This window comes from Chamaea fasciata, unplaced genomic scaffold, assembly GCF_029207755.1.
Source record: "Chamaea fasciata isolate MVZ Bird 193981 ecotype frontalis unplaced genomic scaffold, bChaFas1.0.hap1 SCAF_2, whole genome shotgun sequence".
NCBI lineage: Eukaryota > Metazoa > Chordata > Aves > Passeriformes > Sylviidae > Chamaea > Chamaea fasciata.
In genome coordinates, this window is record NW_027094087.1 from 95,844,758 (window position 1) to 95,867,940 (window position 23,183).

The following is a 23,183-nucleotide window of genomic DNA, read 5'->3' on the forward strand; positions in this document are numbered from 1 at the left end:
GAATTCTTTTCCTGCTTTCCTTTCTAAAATATAGTAGCTTCAAAGATTTTAACAGATTTTCTGCATTCTCATCAAATACAGTATTTGGCTAAGTGTTAAGGTGTCATCTTGCCCTATTTCCTCTTCACAGAAGCATTCTTCACACCTGCAGCTTTCTTCTGTTTTTCATACCAGAAATACTTGCATCAGTCTTAAACCTTTGCCAAGTCACTGCTGACATATATTTCTGTAGCTCTTTATTTACAGTGTGGTTCTCTTTCTTGATATGAAATGTCAACATCTGTACTGGACAGCCTAATTTATTTGGTGAAGGTCATGACATCACTTAAAGAGAAGCTAGGCCTTCAGCTGAGAAAAACGTTTAGCATAATCCTTACCTGTTATGATTATGCTGAAAATAAGCTTGTTGTAATGAAAACAGTATGTCATACTGAATTAAAGATTATCTCTGGTATAGTGAGGAATCTCATCGCATAAAAAATTTGGCACATGATTTTTTTTCTCTCTTCTGAGACAGAAATAAATATTGCAATAAACAGAAGACTCTTGCTTCAAGTAATAAATTGAGGTAGTTGAGTAGGAGTGCATTAACTCTTTATGTGACACATGTACATTTCAGTAGATCTGTTAATGCTGTTGTAGTTTTTGGCCTTTTAAATATATGATAAATTATCCTTACATTTAGTGCTGCTTTACATCACTGGATCATGCTGAAATCAATTTTGTGCAAAGAAACTCATAAACGAGTCTTCCACTTGAAGAATAGTTGAAGAAACTGTCCGATACAGAGGTGCTTGTTTTGATCTGGCAAAGCTCATGGACCACATGGTGCTGTCCTAATTAGTCCCTCTGGTGTGCTGCAGTGCTGAACTTGTAATTCTCCATTGCTTGTAACAAAACCGTAGTGGTTAGGAGGAGGTAGAAAATGCTGTATATATAATCTTCATTTGTAATTGCACCAAGCATATCAACATAAACATTCAGGTTTTTACTCTTTTTTGCATGCCTTGATGGTTTTCTCCTGTCAGTTGTTAATAAGCCTGTCTTAAATTCCCTTCATCTCATTTGATCATCAGGCTGCATTCACAGGAACTGGTTTAGATGTTTAATCTCTTAGGCATTATAGGGTGACAAAATGAGGTACTAAATATGGTAGCCACTGCAGTCTATTCCTTGTGATGCTTAAGTGTGTTGCAAGAAAAATCTTGAATTTCTGTCATTTGTTGGTAACTAACTTGGATTTTCAGTTTTTACACTCTTACTCTCTGAGTCGTGGAGGAATTGGTATTTACACTTCATGTGTGAGAGGCAGTGAGGACTGAGATGAGCTACTGCCTGTGTAGGCTTAGTGGGAAAAGGGGTTCCTGGAGGATGTTCGTTGCCATGGTCTTCAGACAATGCAAAAATCACCTTTTTCGCAACCCTTAGTAGCAGTAGCTGTCCAAGATTCTCTGACCTTGTTGCTCTCCCAAAAAGGGGAACAACAAACAAACAAACAAACAACAAACAACCCCCCCCCCCCAAAAAAAAACCCCCCAAAACCAAAAACTACAACAGGCTCACAAATACTTTCAATAACAATTAATTTCTGCTTTCCTTCTAATTTGCATAGTAGTTCCGACACAAATGTTACCCTTATTTGATAAGGCAGGGGTGCCTTATTTTGAGGTGCCAGGAAACTGTATCATCATCCCTTGCCAGAAATTAAGTTTGTGTTCAGAGCAAGTTACACATTTGCTTATTGCTTATGTAAGGTCTCCTTTGAACTTGCTCTATGTGATATTTCTCAAGAGCACCGCAATAGTGTTACTTTTCAGAATGCACCATCAGACCATGCAAATACTGTCAGTTCTCAAGATCCCAGTTTATGGGAACATAATATTTCCTGAAATATGTTATTGTAAAAATTATGATCAAGTGATGACAAAAATCAGTAAAGCTAGGGGATTTTCAAAACAGAGACAAGTCTGAAACATCTCTGCTTCGTCCTTCCTGTTGTGCACTGGTACTTGCTTCTGCTCAAACCTTAGGTTTAGTGTCAGTTCTAATTCTTCTGAATTTATCTGACAGATTTATCTCTGTCAACCACAGGATTTGTATGCCATCTCATACTGTAGTTTCTGATGCCTGTACTTAACTGATTTGTTTCCTATCTGTCTAGTTCATCTTTTCATTTTTGGCAAACTGGATTTACCTTGTTTTTATGATTAAATGGAAGGAGTTGCTAAGGAATGAGATCTGGATCCTTTATTACATTTCAGCATTGTTCCTTGGAAACCCGATTATATCTTGCAAATTAGAGTAACATTTCAAAGGTAATAAATCCTGCATAGCTTGTTAAATACCTCATTTTTTACTTATAGATTCTTACTGAAGCAGCATAATATTATTTCAAACTTTGCCAAGTGTGAAGTGTTCTGCTGTTGCTCTGTGTTCACTAGTAACTAAGCATTTGCCATGCTAGAACAGAATTACTTTGTCTCAAGGACTTTACATTCAGAGTATGATTTTATAACTGTCAGTTAAATAATGGCTTTTGCTAATAATATTTAAATATTTATCGCTTCTCAAACTGTTGTGATAAAGCAAGGGAAGTACTTTTCTAGATAAATTCAAATCCGTGTGTGTTAAGCCTCTGTTTATCTTCAGTTTTCAGCTACACAGCTGATACCTGGCTTTTGTTATTTGATGGGCTACAAAATTCGGTTTTGTGTCTGATGCATTGAAAATGTGCAGCATATACGTATATTTTGTTACTGCTGATAATTGGATTAGAGTTTTGCCACTCATATTTGCTTTCAAGAGTTTATGGTGTAGATCCATTTGCATTTATGAAGTGATTTTAATTAGTGTTTCTAACTTGGATGTGTTCACAGTATGTGCCTGTTTTCTCCTCCTGTCCTGGCATCTGAATACCTTACAACTTTACTTCTGTGAGCAGCTTTCATTCATAAAGAATTCTTTGATAGTCTCTGCTCTGAGATGTTTCTTGGCACTTTTCAATATTTTTCTCTGATGAAAATCTTGTTGCTGGATGACAATGAGACACTGAAATGGAGACAGTGCAGAGAGCTAATTGACCTGCTATCAGATGCCCTTGGGCACGATGCATTTTCAGTCATCTCTAGATGAAAACGTTAAAAACAAGTGTGTTGAGTTTTCTCTTCTAGAAAAATTCCTCCTCCTCCCCATCCCATTCCAGGTTTTGGCTTCTTATCACTGATAATGATGCAACTGATCAGTTTTGGAACAGGATTTCAGTGACTGAAAAGGGCTGCTTCTTCAGCAAATCAGATTTTCAGTGATGCGTACTTGAAATATGTGCTTTTGAGGGAAGCTAAAAGCAGTGATCAGGAATAATTGCACCTATAGGCAAGGAACAGGAAACCAAAGGGATGGATTAAAGGGTGCGATTAGGAAGCTAGACCAAAAAACAGAAGGGTATTTGGGGAGAAAACAGGAGTGAAACTATGAGTAAATAGAGCACTTAAGCATTTCCCATAAAGGAAATTCCTGCAATGATGCAGTGGACCCAGGAGTACTTCCAAGCTGTGAGGTAGAAGCTGGGTTCATATACCTCCTGACCTGTGTTAGATGGGAACTTCACAGGCACCAGCTCTTTCACCTTAATTTCCACAGAGGGGACACCCGCTGAAAGTGCTGGAGCTTTTGTGAGTGCAGTTGGCCTCCAGGATTATGACATATGGACAAGCACATTCTGCTGCTTGCTCACAGAAATATGGGCATACTTAATGTAACCTTTCCCTCTGGAGCCATAGGGAGATCGTGGTTGCTGAACTGCGGCAGTCCCTCCTCGGGGTTATTGGTCCAAAGGGAAACTATCTGTGATGTAGGAACCAGAATGTCACCCCAGAATAAAACATCCCCACGCTGGGTCAGCACTAGCAAATGGAAAATTGGTGAAGTACAAAGAAGCAAATAAAGGAAGAATTATTTTTGGTCTATGGAGGGATCTAAGATAGGTTGCTGTCTGTACACAAGCAAGCTTGCATCAGTTACCAAACCAAGATCTGACAGCAGCATTTTTACAACTAAATCAGGACTTCCCAGTATCATGTAGTGAAACTGAAAATTAAAATTGGGAGACATGCTACTTCTTCACTTGTTGGCTTTCTAAAAAGAAATGTGGTTTTATTACCTTTATTTTGAAATGTAAATTTCACTCATTTGAATACATATTTTTCAAATTAGTTGTAGCTCATGATAAGCATCTTTCTTTCAAGTATTTTAAAATGAGTGTGATTGATGTATGGCATTGTCCTGCCACTGACAGGAGCAGCAGATACCTGACTGGAGCAGCAGATGTACCATGTGGATAGTCAGGATCCAGGTAGCAAACTCCTCTTGTGCAGTGTCTTTAGTAATTGTAGTTCATGGTGGCCTAAGGTTCGCTTTAATTTATAGACACAAGATGTGTTTCTTAGACAGGGCCGTATTGGTGCCATGGGGGCTCTCTGCTCTGGCTTCCACATATTTCCATCTCCACTCCTGGAGAATGCCGGAGTAGGAGAAGGCTGCCTTGTTGGTTTGTTAAAGGTGAGTGTTCCTGGGCTGTAGCCAGGATCATCTTGCAGGTAGAATAGTTTCCAGCTGCCTACTTGCCTGAAACATCTGTCCGTTATATGTTATTTCAACTCAGGATGAGGTCATATTTAATTTCAGTCCTGGGTGGTTGGCCATTTCGGTATCCCTCCTTCACTTCAGGGAGGTGGGGTGTGTATATTCTGTAGGTTCTCGCTGTTCTCAAATTGTGTGCTGTTGGTTCATTGATAGTTAATAATTAGAGAAGATAGGTGGAAAAACCTCATGTGTGTGTTTCAGTTCCCAAGATTCCCTGAACCCTTTGCATATACTTCACTACCAAAACAACTGAGAGCCTGCACTCAGAGTGATGGGATAGTGGCTTTGTCAAAGCTTGTACTAGGAAAAGAAAGAAAAAAGGATTAAATGATTGGAAGAGGAAAACTCATTTCCTCCTCTTCTCCACTATGGAATCTTTTGGTTTATTTTTATGCCACGGTCAAGAAAATTACTCTTTTACGGACAATGTTTACCTGCTTCTTTTAATCTCTATTGCATAAGATGGCTAAATACAGGAATGCACATGCAATATTAATGTTGCTGTGAGACAAAGATCTGCTCTTACCTTGGCCTGATCCAGAAACAAAAGCTCTTTTGGTCAGAATCACTATCACTTTTATGAAGTCTATAATGATTATGCTGCAGCCTGTAGAGTTAATGATGTTTACAGGTACCTCACGTTTCCCTTTCCATTTGGGATTAGACTGGTTTCGTATAAACACATACCATATCTTGATCAACAATGTCACTGAAATATGTAAAGCAGTGCTCATTTCATTTATAATGTTAAAAATACCACTTTTTTTTTTTTCTATGAGGTTGCCTTTCTTGGTAAACTTTTGGTTCTTAGTTCTTGACCATTGGGACTGAATCTGCATTTTCTCTCCAGATACTTTCCTGGGCTGTACTTCTGTTCTGAAGAGCTGCTAGGTAATGAATGGCAGTTCATTCAGTGCTTTGCAGGGCTCAACCACCTGCTGTCAGAGTAGGTCAGAGGATAAACTGTGACTCATTCCAAGAGTTCTCCTTTACTGGTGGCCACAGTGAGTGCTGAAGTCAGTGGAGTTATGCACCAGCTCTGGAGAGGGATTTAGCAAAGACTTTATGCAGTACTGACAGAAATGTGTGGAAAGCTGAGCATAAGAAATCATGGGGAATTCTCCATTTCTATTTGCCCAGTAAGATCTTAACCACAATGCAAGCACCTTCTTTGAGGTGAAGAAGATCACCTTATTATTTCAAAACTAGTTATACTTTTTTGTCTTTCATTTGACTTTTGCAGGCATAGTTAGAGTCTTGTCTTTTGTGTTGCAGAGAAGTCAAGTCACCCCTTCTTTCCTTCAGACTGCACAGGGTCAACATGACTGTTAAGACTGCAAATATTTTGATAAGGGCTGTTTTGACAACATGCAAAAATACTTGCTGCAAAAATTAAAATGGCTGAAGATAGAAAAAAAATATTTAATTTCCTTGAACTTAACGGGATAGACTACTTAGACCCTTAACTTTAATTTCTGTCTTACCCTTTTTCTAAGCACTTTCCTTGCTTCCTTTGTCTTTGAAAGGATGGAACTTATAAGATGAGCATCCAAAGCTGGAAGTAAAGGTAGTAAAATAGTGCTCTAAAATTTTTAAAAGTTTTGAAAGAATAATTAAGTGGAAAGACCGTCACATCACTGGTGATTGCTTTTACTTCAGTACATTTCCCTTGAAAAATTTCAGTGTTCTGGGTATGTTGAAATGTGTGGGTATCCTGCTGTAATTTAGAGTGGAGTCATTCTGCTCTCTCATATTTGCCTTTCCTGATCTCAACAGGGTGTACCCCAAAACAATACATTGACTCATTTTCTTACTCTGTTTTGCTACTACGGTGAACTAATCTTGACTCAGTACTGGACTGGGTGGAATTGACTCTGAGCAGTGTCTGACTGCTGGTCACTGGTACAGGTGATGTTTCAGGGAAATTGAAAGTCTCTCCTTTTAAACTCTCCCTAGGGGTATCTCAAGTTATTTACCAAGATTTTCAGTGAACTTAATAGCTGTAAGAAATGTTTTACTGTTACTGCATGGAGTCATAGCTCTTTCAGATAGCATGGGTTGTTCTGTTGTTTATAGATGTTTAGGATATTTGGGATGTGAACTTTTATTTAGCATGCTTGATCATCAGGAAGGTGTAGAGGTCTTGAAGTAAATATTAGTATCTTCCATTATTTTCCTATTGCTCTAAGTAGATAACGTTATCTTTTCTGGCCTTTTTTTTTTCTCCCTTTTTTTTTAATAGATATTTGACTCATATGTCAGGTAGCTGCAAACCAAAAATCTAATCCTGCAAACACTAAAACACGCGAGAAATTTTCTCAGATAAGGATTTTTACTAGCATGGAGATTGCTGAGGTGAACGGTGGTTCACTGCATGTAGTAAGAAATCCTTGAGTGGAATCATTGGCTTTTAGAAGTGTGAAGGTGTCTGACAATTATCTTTAAAATATTTTTTGTCTTTATATAAAGAATTACTTCAGTGAAAGCACTCCCATGTATCTTATCAGAGAAAGTAAGAATGCTCCTAAGTGTTCTTTTTAAAAGCCTTTCTCAGAGGTCTTACTATGCAGAATACACCTCTTCTTGTATCTAGACCAATTTTCAGAGGCTTTGATGAGGCAGTTTAATGGAGTCTATTAAATAAAATATACATAGATTAAAATACCTATTATATTACCTTTAAAAAAATAATAATTTCTTCATCAGTAGGTCCTGCAGGAATAATATAAAATTGTATTACCATAATGTTTTTTCTTCCACACTGATACTTTTTGCTTTTAATGGCATTAGCCTAGTTTAATACTTGACACCATTTGGCTCTGTAAAGTTATCAGGTATTTAGGTTCATCCAATTCATACTAGGAGTTGCTCAGTTTCTAAGTAATGCAAATATTTCTACAGATCTTTCAACAAAGCTGTAACTTCATATCTCAACAACCAACTTCCTGTGCTAAATATGGGGTACTCTGGTCTGTGGAGAATCCCCTGTACTTTGAGTGTATTTCCTTGTACTCAGCCGTAAAGTGTTCGCAGGAACAAGACTGAGTCGGCTTAGTGTAGAGGTTCAGCGTGGTTTGGTTCCAAACTCTGGATTTGGGCAGCCTTACCACATGTCATCTGTGACAACCTGGAACCAGTGGTGCCTCGCTGTAATTAGCAGTTCATCAGTGACTTGGATGACGGGGTAGATGTCTCCTCAGCAGGTTCACTGAGGGCACAAAGCTGGGAGGAGTGGCCGGTACCCCAGAGTGCTGAGCCCTTCAGAAGGACCTTGACGGGGTGGAGAGATGGACAGGGAAGAGCTGCCTGAAATTCATCAAAGAAAGGCAGGGTCCTACACCTGGGGAGGAACAATCCTCTGCACCAGAACAGGGTAGAGGCCAACGTGTAAAGCAGCTCTGTGGAGAAGGACCTGTGGGTCCTGGTGAACAACAAGCTGTCCATGAGCCAGCAGTGTGCCCTGATGGCCAGGAAGGCCAGTGGGATCCTGGGAGACATTAGGAGGAGCATTGCCAGCAGGGGGGTGATCCTGCCCCTCTGCTCAGCCCTGGAGTGGCACATCTGGAGTGCTGTGTCCAGTTCTGGGCTCCTCAGGGCAAGAGAGACATGGAGCTCCTGGAGCAGGTCCAGTGGAGCGTAATAAAGATGGTTAAGAGGCTGGAGACTCTTAGGAGGACAGGCTGAGGGAGTTGGACCTGTTCAGCCTTGAGGAGAGACAGTTGAGAGGGGGCCTAAACAATGTCTATCAGTATCTGCAGGGAGGTGTCAAAAGAACAAAGCCAGGCTCTGCTTGGTGTGCCAGGCAGTAGGACAAGAAGCAATGGTCAGAATCTGATGCACCGGAAGTTCCACCTGAACATGAGGAAGAACTTCTTTACTGTGCGAGTGACCAAACACTGAAATAGGTTGCCCAGAGAGGTTTGGAGTCTCCCTCATGGGAGATATTGAAGAGCCATCTGAACACCATCCTGTTGGATCAGATGTCCCTACCAGTGGTCCCTTCCAACCTTAACCATTCTGTGGTTAATTTACTTGAAAATACATTCCACTAGGATGTCATGAATGTCCTAAAAATGGTGGGAGATCTATCTGATAGTCCACCGCTCAGTGTCTGAGTGGCCAGCTGGTTACTTTGTGTGGGGAGAACTTCAGTGGTCTTTGTGGAATGAGTAGTATTTGGAAATTTTAATTGTTGTGCTGCTGCTTTGATGCAAAATTCAAGAGAGGAAACTGAAGGAAGTAATTTTGGTCTTCTGTGTTTTGCTTTTGATTTTCTAAATAAATTTAAGTTTACTGTAAATTTATCAAAGCAAACCTGGTAAAACACCACTCATAAAATTTTTGAGTGATCCTCCTGTAGTTTCTTTCTTCCTTTTTATGGCTGTTAAATACACTGTATTGTTTCTGGTTTGCAGGTTATTAGCCCACCTGACATCTGCATATGCTGAGACCTTATCCTGTGTCAGATCTATATTTTCATACATATATATACATGCTGCATTTACTAAATGCATTAAGTGAAAGATACTTTTCAGTGTTACAAAGGAGTGTGCTGTAGATAAAGTTAGAAGCTTTAGATTACCTGGATTTGAAGGGCATTAGGCTGGCTAACCTAGGCATAGGCTCTGTGTTTGGATTATGCTTTTTTTTTTTTTTCTTTTGATAATTTCAACATAAAGATTAAAAAGTAAAGTTGCAAGGTTAGTCGGAAGGAATGAGTGGGACCTAGTGACTAGAAATGGAAGTGTTGATGAGAATTTGTCCAAGTGTGTTGTGGTTTGAAAAACCTTTCTTTCATGCTAACATCAAAAACACTGCTCAGATAGAGATAATTCAGTGTTCTTGAGACATTAATTGAAAGATCAAGCACCATAAGGCAGCAATGCAAACTTCTGTAATGTATTCTCATAACAGTGTGTTATCCCTGGCCAGTAAAAGTAATTTACTGTAAATCACTGTGATTCTTGTCCTTCCTTGATAACACCATATCACACTGTCAGTTTGAAACGCTGCCTGCTCATTTTTGCTTGCAAACTGCAATGCTTCTTTTTTGTAAATATACATACAGATTTCAGTATCTGTTTGTATACATGCAAACTGTATGCCTTCTTTGCAAATGTATCTTGACAAATGTATTTTCCAGTCATTTGGGAAATGGAATGTGAGTGGATATTACTGGTGGGACTTTGTAAGAGGTACATACATTTGTGTTCAAATAGAAGTAAATTTTGAATTCTTCTGGATTCTGCTTGTTCTCTGAATGGAGATTCCATATTAGAAGTAAAAAGTACACTTCTGTTGTATAGATACTGAAATTTTGATATATAAATATGATGTACATAGATCCCAACTGCAGACAGCAGGAAATAGCTGGTTTTCAGATTACTTACTTTTTGTCAGTGTAAGTCAAGCATGCACTCAGTCATAAGTATGTGTATTTTATATTCCAGGTGTCATAGACTGGGAACCTCACCAGAAATGTGCCTGATATATATATCTGCAGTTTCAGGAAAGCATAACCTTTTCCATTATTAAAGACCAAAGGGCCAAACTGATACCTTGAGATCCTGCTAATGAGCATAGAGGACAGAAAACCATCTTTGCAAGTTGGGACTTGCACTAATGCAGTTTAATAAAATGCTGAGTGCTGCTGCAGTTTTGTATGAGATCGGTCGTGATCAGCCTTGGGAGAACTGGGTGCAGGATGGGTATTCATCCCTTCTGTTATAAAATAAAACTTTAGCCAGCATGGACAGGTTTTCCCCTCACTGCTGGGCAGTGACGTAGCTATGAAGAGTATCTACCTCTTCCTGTAGCTGACTCAGCGGAGCTGGCCAGCAGTAACATGCTGGGTCATGCCAATCCAGTTGTTTCTGGTCCATACCTTCCTTCAGCGATGTGTGAAAGTGCTCTGAAAACATAAATATCTAGAAGGTACGTATTTCATCTGTGGAAGTGATGTAGTGAGTTGTCTACAAATTTCTCTGAGGTAGTGCACAGCTGCAGTATTTCATTTTACTAACATGTAATTCTACACCATGGGCAATTAGCAGAAGTTATCCTGTCTGCCTTAGTTATTTGTGAGCTTTTTCCAGTACCAGTAGTGGGTTAATCTGTGAAGTTGGATCTAAACAGGAAATGGTTGAGGTATATATGTGATAATAAGTGAAAAAGAGAAACCAAGTTTGAGTGTAGCTAGGATATTTATTTTCTGAGAAGGTAGTGTTCTGCTTGACTAGAATGCTTCTTTATTTATAGAAATAAACTCCCATGTCCTTAGCTCTCAGGACAGTTCTGACTCTGCGAGTTGCTTGGTAGAAAAAGTACTTTCTGGAATGCGACTGCAAAACATTCATGGCATTTCTTGGCAATTAAGAGATCCTGAGCATTATGGGGAAGTAGTTCTTGTTTTGTCTAGTTCTAGTAATGTTCGTGTTTTGGGTAAACTTTCCACAAAGATAGGTTTTTGCTGAGAGTATTTGATTGTAATAGTGAAACTGACACCATGATGTGAGTAGCTACAATATACTGACTTGTGTAGGGACCACTAAGCTGTTTGGTACCAGCCCCTTTGTCCATCATGATTCTTTGAATTTGTGCTCCTGCATTTTTTAATTTTTTGTGCCTTTTTCTTGTGAAACCAGGAGACTGTCACTTCTTGTATGATGTAAACTTTTGAACAAACAGAGCATTTGAATTATAAACTCAGAATCCTGAAAACGTTTTTCAGGAGAATATGTCAGTGTTGATGTGAGCTTCTGTAGATGTGGTTATCACTGAGCAGCATTTGCTCTGGCAGCTAAGAGCGCATCTGTGTGAGTGGAGGTGGCCTAGCACCTAGTGACTTGTCTGGATGGAATTGCCACAAAAAGGCAGTTTCAGTGCAGGCTGAGAACAGAGAGACAAAGTGGGTAGAGATTTGGCCTTTCTGGGTATCTTCTGTGTGCCTCCTCAGCAGGCTGATGTAATTACATTGTAGGCAAGTGGCCATGTAGGACCATCCATTTAGAAATGATTTTTGAGTGCAAGCACAGGCATTTGGTGTGGAGTATCAGGCATGTTTGTTACCGTGCATTGTGTAGTTCATCTGCTTGCTGCTGAAGTTCAGGGGTGTATACTTCGGATTAAGAATCTGAAAGTGTCAGTTGCTAATTCAGCTCTGCAAGCCCTCAGTGCCTCGTCTGAGACAGGTCACACTTATCTCAATATGCAAATATCTAAAACGAGAAGAACATCTGTTAACATCATAGGAGGTTGTGTAGATGATTTAATGGTTGTAGCAGTCTGAATTAGGTAAAGTGCTGTGATAATGCCACTAAAATGGCTCTAAGCCACCAGTATGATGCTGCTGTGAAAGAGTCTAATGTGCTTCTTCGATGCATTAGACATGATATTTTTGGAGAGAGAGAGAGAAATGCTAACAGCATTTTGTAAAGCCTTCCTGAGACCTCATTTGTAATACTGTGTCCGATGATCCTCCTTTGCAGTGAACAGAAAGATGGAATTAGATTGGAGCAGGTGCAAAGACAGTTTAATAAGCTGCGCAGGAGATTTATTCTGGAATGACAGTAGAAAGTTAAGTTATGAGCTGAGTCTTTGGATTTGAAGTATTGAGTTCTCCAAGGGGTCTGAAGGGAGACGGTAACTGTTTGTTTTGATTATATTTATTTGGCACTAACAACATGCTTCAGTCTTTCTAGTGGTTGCTAGTGGATAAGAGAAGCATGCTTTTTTCTGCTCTTCTTCCGAACCCTTTAATAACTCTTTAATAACAACGTATTTTACTTGTCCCCTGTTCTAGCCCCCACCTTCTAACATTCATCATGGAACCAATTACTAGATCTGGGGTCAGGAATGAATGGGTCCCCTCAGGAAAGAGAACATATGATAGATATTTTTATTCCTTTTATGTTGTGTTAAACGTGGTCCACTTATCGTGATCATTTAGAAGTTGCTACTTAGCAATTACTAAAAACATGCAGCTATTGCAAAGACATAGAAAATAGCAAGTTGTAAAACTTTAGTATAATTGTAGCCTTTCCTATAGTTGTTTTGCCTTTTGTAAAGTATTGAGAAGCATTTTGTGGGGTTTAGCACACATGGAGCAGATACACAATGGAAACTGCAGAACTGAACATTCATGGTGTGGTTGCCTGCAGTTGCCCGTTCATCCCGAAAGGATTGTCCTGTGTCTCTGAACTGTGCTGAAGCACACTGAGCTGCTGGGCTGGTGATCCAGAGGAGGTGTAGCATTCTTTCTGCTACTCATATGTTATTGTTTGGTGTGGAGAAGTTTCTCAGTCATTTGTCACCGCCTGTGACCCAGAAGAACTGCTCTCAGTAAGTGATGTCTTGCAGTTCGGTTATCACTCTGCCCTTGCATTTTTGGCCTTTCTGTGAGAAAGCAGACTCGCAGGGAGATCAGCATATCATCAATGACTGGGGGGGAGCTACAGAAGCAAGATGAGATGTGAAATTCTTTTAAAAGCTCTAAATTTGGTATTGAATTAAGGAACGAGGATGTGGGCAGAAGGCAAAGAATGATAAAAAGAAGTGCTTCCATTAGGTTGTCTTGGTTTTTTCAGAAAGCTGTGCAGCCTGAGAGAGCATAGTGTTTATAACATATTCATGGCATAGCTGCTTCCTGGTAAGTGTGCAACAGGAGGAAGTGTTTTTCTTAAATTAGTAAGTGAAAAAGTGGCTGATAAAGGATGGGCTACAGCTTTCTAGATTTTATTCCGGACAGGATTTAAAGAGAAAGTAAGATATAACATCCTGGTGTTGATAGGCTCAGGCCACCACCAAACATTCAGTTGGCTGTGAAAAGGCTCTATGCTTTATGTGACTATGGTTGCTTAAAAAAAATCTTAGGGAATGGCTATAATGTAAGCCTGGATCTTTGTAACATACCTTGTTAGGCAGTGATGCACTCTCAAGAAAGAGAACTAGTAAAATAGGACATTGTTCCCGCTTCTGCTAGTAGCTTGCCATGTGATTTTACACATATTTCAAAAGGAGACAAATAGCTTTGAGTAGATCATTAATGTTATAATTGAGGCCAGTTGAATGTCACTTTTATTTTTTACCATAAGAAAGCAGTAGCTCCCATTCAGGATGAATTCTCTTTCAAAAATGAACTGTACTTCTACTTGGCTGACTAAATGTAATAGCAAATCCTTCAAAAATTCTGGCCATAGCATTTACATTAAACTGTTAAAATGGATATGACTTACAATTTACTTTGAGATCAAACACAAAAAATGTGCTAGGGATTATGTTTTAATTGAAGGGACTTATACTGTGGTAAATTTCTTTCCTGTTCAGCACCGTACAGGTCATCAATCTGGGTGGAAGAATGCACTGAAACCTTTCATGGATGATTGTGTGACAGCAACTGCACTGTTTATATTTAAACATCTCTATTACTTTCTAGCAATTCCCCTTCACGATGAATTCCTGTAATTAGTGGTTCCTGAAAGTATCAACACCTCCTCTCTCCCTCAGCTCTCTGAAGTGTGAAACTCAAGGATCAGAGAAATGTTAACTGTATTGGCTTTAGGCTGTATAAAGTATAATCCCAGATCACTTGTTTGCTGTAATGTTCTAGGACTTACCTGTGTGACCAAATTAACTAGCACCAGCCAGACTATAACAGCTGTAGTGATCGTGCTAAAATCCCCTTGTTCTAGAGAGATGTTCTGAGGTGAGCCGGGATTCTTTTGGATGAAGATCGTTAAACAAAAAACCTTTTTATTGCCAAACCCTCCCCACCAGACCCATTCATGGAAGATTTAAACTAGTTCATAGTATGATTCTGTCACCATTACACTGGTAAATTTTCCATGTCAGGCAACCCTTAGATGGTAAGAATCCTTCTTTTCCTTCTTCTTGCAGGCTGTGGGGCGACACAGGCACTTTTGATTGTGACGAGGTGGGAAAAGGGGTGATTCTTGTCTTCATACCTGTGTTTTTTGGGGGAAAATGATGGACCTTATTTTGTAAATTATTCTCTCCACCTTTCTCGCAAGGACATATGTGTGGGTGAACTAAGTGTATTTTTCATGTCACTGGTGATGGAAACTAGAATATAAACATCATGGTACAAGGGATGCCAGGAACTTGTGAGGAAGGGAAAAAAGACAGCAGAAAGATTTCCTAAAATAAAAGGAGGTAAATACTTACAGTTGTTCTATGGCTTTTTGATCAGTTTACCAGTGATTTTTTTGTATTTTGAGGGGTTTCATGTGTGTATGTGTTGGTTTTTTTAAAATTCTTTATTTAATTTAAAATCAATCTACTACTAATAGCTGTGTTATTAATTTCCTGTTATCCTAGCTAGCAAACCCATTTGAAGATACTGATTAATAGGATACTCAGAGTGCCAACTTTGGAATAATGCCTCAGATCACAAGTGATAATTGGCTTTTGTATGAGTTGTAGTCATTGCATTAGTTAGGTTTTTGAAGCCCAGTTCCCAGAGCATGATTCATATTGACTGTCCTTTCTCCATGGGAAGTGACAGTGGTGAATTTTCTGGGTCAGGCAATACTGGAGATGGGAGTCAGGATAACTAAATCTCCTTCTGTCCTCAACACTAGCAGGAAGTGGGAGAACAAGCAGTTGTATGAATTAAATATATTCATGTGACTGTTTGAGACCTCTTCCGAAGAAATAAGAATAAGGACCATCTTACATTATCCTAACACATACCTTTCAATGTTGAGTGCTTATCAGCGAGATCCAAATATTTTGAACATTTTTATTTCCCTGTTGCATTTGGGATCAAATAAAGGTAATTAGGTACCACTTTCAGCATTAAAGTGTACTTAAAGTGTGGCTCAACAGAGGAATGAGTGATTTATTTGTAAATACTGTGTTCATTAATGATACTGCATTTATACTTAATTTTTATATGTTGGACATACAAAAAGGTTGTTGGAAGGTTATGTTGTAGTGTACCTAAATATTTTGATAATTTGCTATTTAAATATTAAAAAGTAACTATTCTATGGGATTTTTTTCAGTTAAATCAGGGAGATATATTTTCTTTTTAGATTCAATGTTGGAAGAATCAAGACATAATAGAAATTTCTCTTCAGCAAAAAACTTCTGGTACTGAATCATTCATCTGTACTCATTTAGTAAAGTATGCTCTCATTAAATGGCCACAGCTGCAGTAATACAGTAGTGGTAGTAGTATAGCAGGGATCTGTCCATAACCCAGCTGGGAGGCAGCTCCATGGAAAGGGACATGGGTGTTGTGGCGGACAGCGAGTTCCATGTGAGAGAACAGTGTGCTGCTGTGGCCAGGAAAGCCAGCGGGATGCTGGGCTGCATCAACAAGGGAACCACCAGCAGAGATAAGTTAAAAGTCATTGTCCCACTCTGCTCAGTGTTTGCCTGGCCACACCTGGAGTGCTGTGTTCACTTGTGGCCCCTGCTGTGCAAAAACATGTGGACAGGCTGGAGAGGGTCCAGAGAACGGGCACAAAGATGATCAAAGGACTGGGAACCTGCCATGTGAGGAAAGGCTGAGAGAATGGAGTTTGTCCAGTCTTGTGCAGAGAAGGCTTAGTGGCTACAAAGATGGTGGAGACTTCTTTTTTACAAGGAGTCCCATGGAAAAGATGAAGAGTAGTGCTTAAAAATTACTCTTGGTGAGATGTGATTGAACACAAGAGGAAATTTTTTCACAATAGGAACAATCAACTGTTGGAAAAATATCCCCAGGGAAGCTGTGGATTCCTCAGCATTGGACACTTCTAAAGATTTGTCTGGACAGGGCACTGGGCCATCTTACCTAGACTGTGCTTATTGCCATGGAAGGTTGGATCAGATGATTCAAGAGGTCACTTCCAACCTGGTATTTTATGATTTTATAAAATCACCTTAAATCCAGCCTGAGCATTCTTAACCCACCCACACACCAAAGGCAGGGAAGTTTGAGACAGAATAGGAAGATGTCTTTGGTTAGCTTGTACTTTCTGGCAAAAATAGATGAAGGTATGGTACAATCTACTTTCTTCTGTAGAATAAAGATAAGAACACTTATCCTTGGTAAATAGTGCCAAGAAAACCCTGTTTTTAATTAAAACCCCTTTTTCCTCTCCCCCACAATACTTACTATATTTGACTGAATCAAGGGCTGTTTTCTCTTGGGAAAAAATGGTTTAAAAAAGTATGAGTAACTTGCTGTTAACTGAGAAGTAGCTAGAGTTTAGGTTGAGATTTAGACTCCAAGTGACTTTATTTTGGTTCATTGGAGAAGGATTTTGTTTTTAAATTTAAATGAGTGGATGCTGTTAATCTAGTAGCAGGACGGAAGTAGCTACAGTTCACAAAGCCTTCATACAGCTACCTCGACATCTAAATATATAGGTGTCTCTAGTGAGGTGTTTAAATGCCTAAAATTCTATTTCTGCACTACTGGTTTGGCTTTTCTTCTGCCCCAGTTCTTCTGGGATTTTGAAATTAAGTGTTCCTGCTCATTAGCCCTTGTACAGATCTCTTTACCACCCATCATTAGAAGAGAGTGCTGCACAAAGCGTAGCAGCCATGGCTATGGCATGCTAATCACAAAGACTGCGTAGGAACCAGGAAAACACGTGGAGTGAGTTGTTGAGAAGAAATTTGGAAACTGCCAGGGCAAGAGGGAAGCACAGGAAGTGAGTGGGGGAGTAAAGAAATGGGAAAAATATTGGAAGGTGAAAAGTGATATGGAAAAATGAACAGATCTGGGAAGGGTGCAGAAAGCTGAGAGATTAAAAGGCATGCTAGTATAGGAGAGCTGGGAGCTAATGGGACTCTGTTTGTGGCATGGGAGCAATATATCGGGTAATGAAGTTGTTGAGAATGAAGTGGCCACTGAAAAGAGGCAGGGAGGCAGGGATCCCAAATAGGAAACTGAGCCTAAAGACAAGAGTGGATATGCATAGGGACACTAGCGCATGTCCACAGGATTGGCAGTAATAAGGCTTGGATGATAAGTGGCCAGGTTTTGAGGGACACTGAATATATCTGTGTTGAGCAAGATGGAGCTTCTCCTTTTCCATGGCGATAGTCTTAAAAAAACCAAGCTCAGAAAGCTGCCTTGAGTAAAGAGCTACAAAGAGCAAGTCCTGCAAAGCTGGGAAGGTGCAGAATTAAGATTGTCTAAAATACGTTAACTGAGCTCCCCTGGACATTTGCATTATGATACAGTTTTAAATTCTGTGGTCTCAGAATTGTATGGTCTTTCCAAGAGGAACAGATGTGTATGAAGACAGGTCTCTGGAAACGTGCTTTTATTTGTTGTAGAAACCCTAAGACAGATAGTGAATGGGGCAGCTCACAAGTGAGGGGAGACGTGTCACCCTAACTAGGAAACTAGGTGGACACAGCTTCTCCCAGAAGTCAGTTAAGGTATTATAGAAAGCTAAATACTCTGAAAAATTAGTTTGAGGAACCTGGTTGAACACTAAAGTTTGCAATGCTCCTGATTCTAAGTTTTCTTGTCTCTGGGATCATATGACACCCCTGGCAGGGATCTGTTGTTACCTGACAGCGCCAAAGGGGAGCTCTGTCCAGGAACGGGCATTTCTGTCCTCAGAGTGCTGTTCTGGAACAGCAGAGAATAACCTGGAGCAGTAAGCGTGTGGAGTTGTGTTGTGACCATATGGAATGCAGCCACTGGGTAGATTCACTACTCTCTTCTAGCTGCCGTATTCACTGAATGAGGTTGGGGTCCTGTGGAAAAAAATTGTGCATTAACACCTAATAGAAAGTCAGTCAAGCTAGATTTGAATAAGGGTGCCCAATTGACTGCAAAACCTTGGGGGGAAAAAAAAAAAAAAAGAAAAAAAACTTCTGAAGAGCTTACCTTAAAAATTTGCTACTTTCCGTAGTTCCCACATCATTGGATACCTGTCTTATTTTATTTAGGATGTTGTTTATATATAGCTTGTTGACTTCTGTTTCTTTAAATGGCATGCTTTCCGTACATTTATTCTGGGAAAAGATGTGCAAAAAGCCTGGGAAAATCTAGGAAGTATGGCTATAGTCAGTTTTTTAATTTCTGTTGACTTCTGGTAAAATTTTCTTTGAAAAATCGTACCTTGCTTTATTTTCCAATTATATATTTACTTGCATAATGGAGAAGACGAAAAATTACTTTCTTCTGATCTGATGTAATTGGAGCTGTATTTTATGGGAACTAATTCAGTCTTATCTGATTATATCCTGACCATGGTCAAAAGTAAGGCTGCAATTGCTATTTAAGGAGACTGGTTACAGGGGTTGTGTCGTATCAAATACATTGCTTTTCTCCTCTGTCACTGCTAAATGGACTGCTCTAAATTAGATGGTCTAATTCTGGAAAATTTGAATATGTGCAGGTGGACTTTTGTGTCAGCAAAGCCACACTTATTTAATTGGAGCTCCATATGTCTGCAGAAATTGGTTCCATATGGTTGAATGGCACATTTTTAAAATGTTTCTTTAATTCATACTATTTCCAGGAGAAAGAATAACTATTTTTTTTTGAGCTCCTTAACTGAGTGACAGTGCACCTGTACACGAACCTTCTTTCAATTTTTAAAACAGTAATTGAATATGTAGGATTTGCTTGTCACATATTAACAGCCTTAAGGTGACTTAAATACGTGGCTAACAAAAGCTTAACTGTGTGCTCTCTGTTTGTACTGCTAAAAACAAGTGATGAAATATACCTAAATCATGCAATCCCACCATCTATTAGGTTGAATTTGCATGAGTTTTCTTACAGAAAACTCTTTCATTTAGGATCATAGTAAATATATAAATATATAAATATATATTTATACTGGTCTAATAAAACCCAGGTTTTTTTACATGGGGAAAACAGCTTTGAGTTTGCTACTGTTAACCATTTTGATGGGAAATAATCCTGTGAGAAAAGCTGGATATAAGAATTATTAAATATGGGCCTAAAAAGTTGATATAATCAAGAGATGAACTTACGAGGAGTAATGTTAATTAATTTTTTTTTTAATTGTGCACAGGTACCTAAGGATAAGACTGGCCTGAAGGGAGAATCTGGGGGAAACTGGGGACCTTGACTGTTCTTGCACCTGAGTAAGTGAATACTTAGTGGAAATCAGCTTTACAAAATGTTAAAACTGAAACATTTTTCAGCATCTCCATGCCTAATTGCGTTTGTAACTTTAGACAATACTTTGGCTCTTGAACTGACAGACACCAGAAATAGTAGGGCTACCTGCAAGGGAGGGAATGTAGTACAGAGCCTTCAGTGCTTTGTGGTACGTTTTCTTTTCATTGGTACTCTGGCAGTCTTCACAGAATGAAACATAGCTTACAAGCAGGATTTCTTGGTATTTTGATGTTTTGCTTTTTCAGTTATTTATCTTCAGACTAATGTCTGAGTTTCTTAAAGCTTAACTTGGTCTTGCTGGTTTGTAATCGTAGTAAGGCACTGAGACTCAGCAGAACTGAAGGTCAGGCCAGGTTAAATAGGAGGTCATCAGAGGGTGAAGGCTGAGAAGATGATTTGTAGAAGGTTGTCCTGGAAAGGATCAATGCTCATTTCATGAGGGGGTTTTTTTGAGACAAAAACTATTGTCTTGGTTGGGGTTTGCTTTCACTAGAACAGGACTGGGACAGCTTTTCTTCATCAGCTTGGATGGGGCGTGTGGTCGACATTCCTTGGCATCTGGAGGCCCCCAGTCCCAACCCCAGCCTACATAGTTTTCTGAAAGGCAGGAAGAGTATTTTTCATTTATGCACATAGCTTTCTTTCCTGGCAGCCCAAGCATTATTCTGGTTGCAAAAAATTATTTTATATGTCAAAAAGGTACATTGATGTGTTACTTATTATTTAATGCATTTATTTAATCATACATATGAAATGTCTGTAATATTAATGAGCGGATAAATTTTTTATAGCATGAAACTTCTTTCTACTGGTAACATATTTTTAAAAATGGGCAAGTTAATTGAGTTTTCTGAAACAATCGCTAGAGCTGGAGCCTTTCTTCCTGATGGCATTTCTCATGCTAAAATAATTATCTTTGGTTTTAGAAAGCTTTACTAAGCTGAATATCCTTACTGGTATCTACATTAAATTTTGAAAACAATACTTACTAGCTGAAAGTCTCTCAATTTAATCTGGTCTAAACTTGTCACCAGTGCTGTTTATTCCAAACCTCTGCCATGGTTTATTCATATTCTTGTACTTAATGCATGAATTTATAAATTGATATCCAACACATCTCTTCATAAAAAAGTGTATTTCATTTTGCTAGAGTATTTACTGTGTTAATCTCTGCAGTAGAGTAGTAGACAAAGATGTCCCTCAATGCTTTCAATATTAAAGAGAAATAAATATGTAACCTAAAAGTCTACCAGGCTTTGTGAGCTACACACAAAAGACTTTTAATTCATTAAGAAATACATCATGGTAGCATTTAGCATTATCATTCTTTGATTTGTAAATTAGATACTGAATTACACATAGTGCCTGAGACTGTATTATAAATAACTGGTTGCTTTCCTGTGCTTTAGCAGTTCTGGATCCTTGTCTTGCACTTGCTGTGTATGGTTTTAGGAATTAGGTCTCTGGACTAGCAAACAGGTGTAAGGTTTATTAAAGAAGAGAAGTTCAGTGTTCTTAAATGATAGTGGCATGTTTTGAAATCACAGTTGGCTCAACAGCTCTGTTTTAAATCCATCAGGGACCTTTGAGAGAGATTTTTGCCCTGTTTCTTTTAACTTCCATACTAACATGAAGCAAATGTTTTCATTTATTTCCTGTGTTATCAGTCCTACTCTGCATATTTTAGTCTATTGGTTTTGACAGTGATGAAAGACAGCTATTTCCCAACCTTTTGTATTTTGGGTGCTACATAAGCTCAGCTGTTCAGTTTGGGAATATTTTCTTCTCCTGATTTGTTTCTGTTTCCTCATTTGAAAGGCAGCACTAGAAATTCCAGGTACCATTGCAATCTTCTTGGAATTGTCATTCAGATTTTGTGCTTGTGTACATGAGACAGAAGCTTGCCCATACAAAAGAAAGGCATCCATTCTGCTGGACTGGAGAACCTGTAGTATAGTGACAAAGATACCGTGTCAGTGTTATGTTACTTTGTGCTTGAAAATTGTCCTTAATTTTTGTCTAATAAGGGAGAAGTCAAGAACTAGTGAACTAAGAAGTGGGGATAATCCAATTGAGTTGTGTAGTGTGCTCCTTCATGAATATAGGATTGATCCCTAGCTGTTTTACCCAGTTTATTATTTCCCAGTTACTGCAGTTACTGCATCACCTACAGATTTTCTCATTCGCACTTGAAATTGAGTGCCTTGGGGCAAGATTTTCTCTGTTAAGCATGAAAACGAACTGGCCTTGGTTTTGAGAGCATCCTGTGTGTGGCAGTTCTGGTGCCCGCTATTCCAGAAAGATCAGTGGGTTTTGTGCAAATCTACATCGGGGAGTGAAGCAAGATAAATGTATCTGTGATGTAACCCTCGTTGTGCTGCGGTTTGTTCTTTTCCAGGGATTGGTGGGCATCAGTCCGTGCCACTGTAGAGGCTGAGGTGAAGCCAACTGGTACTGTTGCTGTAGCCTGTTGAAACCGTAGGATGAAGCTTTTCAACTTCTTTTAGCAGTAAAATTCACAGAGATTGCTATTATTTTTGTAAATCAGAGTGTATGGTTTCTGACAGCTTTTAAAGATGTCATATGCTCTGCTGTTTATAGTGTAGAAGTCTCTGGGGATTTAAAACTCTCTGCAGTATCTCTCTTGCAGAGATCAATTAAATTTCTAATTAAAGTTTTATCAACATAGCATCTATTGAAATCTTAAGAATGTTGATGCTTGTTGAGACAAATATAGGAGTTTTTCTAATCTCATGAGAAAATTTTTGTTGAGGGTTGTTGGAGGTTTTTTTATATTTTTGAGTGTGTCTTTGTTGTTCACAAAGTGGTGTTTGAATAATGGAAAGCTTCAGTAGCTGAAAATTTTAATGAAAAGGAGCCAAACAAATTTATTTAAACATTTTTATTGACTAAAATAGCTTGTTCTCAGCTAACAAAACTGTAGTTGTAATCCTTCCCCATTCTTTCTCTCTTCGAAAGATTACTTTTTTTCATCAGACCTAAAATGTTGATGACATCTCTTTGTTTCACCTGAAGCCTTTCTTTGGTGTCTGGAAAGTTGTATATCACTACCTTTGAAAAGTACCAAAGTCCTGTGGTTGGCCTCAGCATTAAAATACATAGACAGTTTTGCTTTATGAGGCTGTAAACCAAATAATTCATCACTACTGACGACCTGGAAGTAGATGTGGGCTTTTAAAGAGCAGTATGTTATATTGCAAATTCCTTGGGAGAAGTAGTGTTTGTTTTTAGGAATTCCTGGAGAGCGGAAGCCTATTAGGATGGTATTGTATGCGTAATAAATCATGTACTTGGCCTAGGCTGGGTTTTTTTTTACTTTTTCTTTTAAGGTCTAAGACCATTTAAACATTCTGTCATAATCATAATAATAAGTAGTATCCTCTCTGCAAACAAG

The 23,183-nt window shown here is 38.9% G+C and overlaps 1 protein-coding gene across 2 annotated transcripts in view; it reads left to right on the top strand.

Moving 5' to 3' along the window:
* Nucleotides 1-23,183, top strand: part of TBL1X (transducin beta like 1 X-linked) — a 191,870-nt gene that overhangs the window by 35,145 nt on the left and 133,542 nt on the right. For both annotated transcript variants that reach the window (XM_066176796.1, XM_066176797.1), the window contains exon 2: nucleotides 19,659-19,731. The gene's annotated coding sequence lies outside the window, so the exon portion shown is untranslated. The remainder of the gene's footprint in view (nucleotides 1-19,658; nucleotides 19,732-23,183) is intronic.